The 4140-nt window shown below is 36.8% G+C and overlaps 1 non-coding gene across 1 annotated transcript; it reads right to left on the bottom strand.

Annotated features, from left to right (window-relative positions):
• Positions 1 to 2700: 2700 nt before the first annotated feature.
• Positions 2701 to 2804, bottom strand: LOC115208846. Its single transcript, XR_003881288.1, has one exon. It is a non-coding gene; the product is annotated as a U6 spliceosomal RNA (small nuclear RNA).
• Positions 2805 to 4140: the final 1336 nt, after the last annotated feature.

Raw genomic sequence — 4140 nt, 5'->3', positions numbered from 1 at the left:
TCTTACCCACTGTGCCTCAAATTTCAACGGGGTTTACGTTATTTATTCTGCAACTATCTAGTAGCAAAACTTTAGCATTTTCTACCAAAGTACAACAATATACACGTATTCATACATACAAACATACATATCCCCTACACATACATACATACATACATACATACATACATACATACATACTACATACATACCTACATACGTACATACATACATACGTACATATATACATACATACGTGCATACGTACATACGTACATACGTACATACATACATGAAGTCAACTGTGTGTAGAAAAAGATGTCTACTCTATCCCCTGGGTTTCCGTTATGAATAAAACTTATTGACCTAAAATTCACACCGGTATCTTTATTCGAACTGGGTTGACGATCTTAATAGGACATGGTAACGTACATATATGCATGCAAACATACACGCATACATACATGCATACATACATACATACATACATACATACATACATACATACATACATACATACATACATACATACATACATACTCTAGCCAGATTACAAGTTCAGGTTTATATCTGTAATTATTGGAGCCCTGAGATATGTAACACACTGCTTAAATATCACTCTTGAGAAATTAGGCTTCAGAAAGGAAAAAGCTAATTCGAAGACTACAGATCCAATCCATCAGTGGAACGGTAAAAATCTGTAAAACTTTCCAGAAATTTATCATTTAAATATATATGTGTCTATATATACAACTATATGAATGAGAATATATACATAAAAAGTTCAAATATGCGCATACATACATATATACATACATACATGCATGCATGCTTACTTACATACTTGCATGCATACATACATACATACATAACATGTTGATGTTGAAATTCCAATGAAGGAGCCTTGGATCTAGATTGGAAACCGGTTCTTTCTCTACTGGCAAGAAACCTCGGAATAAATTGAATAACGACATACATACATATATGCATACATACATACATACACACATACATAACATACATAAGTTCACATGCAGTACGTGCACACGCACATACACACACATATATGTGTAGAGAGATAAATATATATATTCGTACACGAATATCAACGTTCATACGTTGTAACGCAAGACATACTTTGATATTAAGACGCGTGCAATTAACGTTCATCCGGAGGCAAGACTCTAAATCATACAAGTATAGCGATCTTGAAAGAGGCTGATATTACATTCAAATATTTCATCAAAGCCATCTACACATCATTTACGCTTTAGTTTTTAGCATACATACAACAACAAAATCAGCAACCCAACCACCACTTCAGCTAAAATTCATACTTGACGTACACAGGGCTTGTTAGTTTTGATAATTTAAAAAAAACACCAAAATAATATGAAATAAAAGAGCTCTCAAGCTGAGCTTTGTGTGAAATACAATCACAATTAATATCTGTCGAAGATTTTTATAAACATCATCGTATATCTATAGATATTAAATTGAAATGAGACAATAAGTAGATGACATCGTCAAGATCCTGACTGTCTGTAACAACTGTGCAACGAGAAAATTGTACGAGTCATATTTTCTGGTAATTTGAGTCTAAAAGACATAATTTTGTGCAAAGTCTGAATAAACTATGGACTAAATCTGACAAATATAATAATAATAATAATAATAATAATAATAATAATAATAATAATAATAATAATAATAATAATTGTGTACAGTGCTCAGGTGCACTACAACTCATCTAAAGTGTATATATAATCAGGTGTAGTTTCGGCGGATTTCAGAAAGCATGAGGGCCTTAAAGGATGCAGTGTCATGGCAGTCAACAACTGACGCAGGCAGTTTATTCCATGCTTCAGCAACTCTGAGCGTGAAAAAATGTTTCCGAAAGTCATGGGAGCTGTGTTGTTTTCTGTTATCCATCACAATACATTCGAACTGCTATAAAAGGCACCCAAATGTCCCGCAACTTAAATCCCACCAATTTTAAAAGGGACGAGCGCATTGTATAACATATAATATATTTCCAGTGGCATTATCTTTTATTTCACACTTTTATTTGAGTTCAGTCATTAGGCTGTGGTCATCCTGGGACACCTGGGGCACTATTGCTGGGGCAGTGCCTTGAAAAATGAAAAAAAAAGGGAGCAAGCGTGGCTGTGTGGTAAGGCGCAGGTAAATAGCTTGCTTACCAACCACATGGTTCCGGGCTCACTCCTACTACGTGGCAACTTGGGCAAGTGTCTTCTACTATAGCCTCGGGCGGACCAAAGCCTTGTGAGTGGATTTAGTAGACGGAAACTGAAAGAAGTCCGTCGTATATATGTATATATATGTATGTGTGTGTATTTGTGTGTGTGTGTGTTTATCCCCCCAAAATCGCTTGACAACCGATGCTGGTGTATTTTGCGGTTCTGCAAAAGAGACCTATAGAATAAGTATTAAGCTTACAAAGAATAAGTCTTGGGGTCGATTTGCTCGACTAAAGGCGGTGCTCCAGCATGGCCGCAGTCAAATGACTGAAACAAATAAAAGAGTAAAGAGTAAGAAGAGAGTAGGTGCAGACGTGGCTGTGTGGTAAGATACTTGCTTCCCCCAACCAATATGTTTCTGGCTTGGGTCCCACTTCGTGGCATCCTTTACTAATATCTTTCCTTCAAGGCGGTGCTCCAGCATGACTACAGTCAAACGATTGAAACAAGTAAAAGATGAAAAATAAAAGAATACTTTACGAATTTGCGTGTCGTCCTTGCGCAGAAGATATACAAATCATCTCTGTACCGTTCTAGCTTCAGAATATGTACTGCGGAATATATAAAAATTGGATAGAATGGAGAGAGCACTTTAAATTATTAGCACGCTCGATCAATCCTAATTTGAGCGAAAGAACAACAACAATCATAACGGCAACAGTATCAACATCAACATTACAATATTAGACATTTCATACTTGACTTCAGCTAAAAATATTTTAAAGTGCAAGTCAAGCAGATTGCTAAATTAATCTAAAATACTGAATGTTCCGAGCCAATATATGCAAATAATATTTCTATGAATAATACAATTAATAATGAAACACTAATAACATTCACAAAATCAAGGACAATAGCGATGTGAGAGCGGAGATAGAGGTCAGCAGCATTTCTTCTGAAGTTCACACCAACGCTTAACGAACAGATGAATACGGAACTTTCATTAACATTTTACGACTTGTTCAGGATTAATCGGTAGTTTGTGTACAAAATACGAACATAAAAGTCCATCCTTTTGATATAAACCTATAGAACTTGATGTCGCCTGCGCAATAGATCGAAATAGCATCTCGCAGTGAGCGTTATATATAAACATAATTCTTATTTATTTCTTTACTGCCCACAAGGGGCTACACACAGAGGGGACAAACGGATTAAGTTGATTATATCGACCCCAGTGCGTAACTGGTACTTATTTAATCGACCCCGAAAGGATGAAAGGCAAAGTCGACCTCGGTGGAATTTGAACTCAGAACGAAGCGGCAGACGAAATACCTATTTCTTTACTACCCACAAGGGGTTAAACACAGAGGGGACCAACAAGGACAGACAAACGGATTAAGTCGATTATATCGACCCCAGTGCGTAACTGGTACTTATTTAATCGACCCCGAAAGGATGAAAGGCAAAGTCGACCTCGGTGGAATTTGAACTCAGAACGAAGCGGCAGACGAAATACCTATTTCGTTACTACCCACAAGGGGTTAAACACAGAGGGGACCAACAAGGACAGACAAACGGATTAAGTCGATTATATCGACCCCAGTGCGTAACTGGTACTTAATTTATCGACCCCGAAAGGATGAAAGGCAAAGTCGACTTCGGCGGAATTTGAACTCAGAGTGTAGCGGCAGACGAAATACCGGTAAGCATTTCGCTCGGTGCGCTAACGTTTCTGCCAGCTCGCCGCCTTTTTATAAATATAATTCTAGAGTAAGTTATATTTGCCGCGGTAATTCATAAAATACACGCGATAAAAGGCATGTCCTGACAAAAAGATAGGATCTGCATTGATAAATCTGAACACTGAAGATAGAACAATCGAAACGAGAACAATAAATGTAAACAACAAAGAAAAATATAAACAAAACAAAGAAGTAACCAATACGAATAGTTCAAA

This window comes from Octopus sinensis, linkage group LG2, assembly GCF_006345805.1.
Source record: "Octopus sinensis linkage group LG2, ASM634580v1, whole genome shotgun sequence".
Taxonomy (NCBI): Eukaryota; Metazoa; Mollusca; class Cephalopoda; order Octopoda; family Octopodidae; genus Octopus; species Octopus sinensis.
Note: the sequence above shows the minus strand (reverse complement) of the source record. Positions and strands in the feature narration are given on the sequence as shown.